Genomic DNA, 227 nt, shown 5'->3' on the forward strand with positions numbered 1-227 from the left:
CAAAAGCGACCAGAAGCAACTCTTCTTCGCCGTTGCAAGCTAGGGTTTAGGGTTTAGGGTTTAGGGTTTAGGTACCAGCCTGCTGCGGGTCGTTAGAAAAAGCGCCCAAGGAGGCTTTTTGAAGAGCAGCAAGGCTTTGCTGCAGCTGCTGCTGCTTCTGCTGCAGCAGCTGCTGCTTCTCCTGCTGCCGCTGCTGCGCCACCTGTAGAGACACCCCCAGCGCTTCG

The sequence above is a fragment of the Eimeria tenella genome, genomic scaffold (genome assembly GCF_000499545.2).
Source record: "Eimeria tenella Houghton genomic scaffold, Eth_scaff2364, whole genome shotgun sequence".
Lineage (NCBI taxonomy): Eukaryota > Apicomplexa > Conoidasida > Eucoccidiorida > Eimeriidae > Eimeria > Eimeria tenella.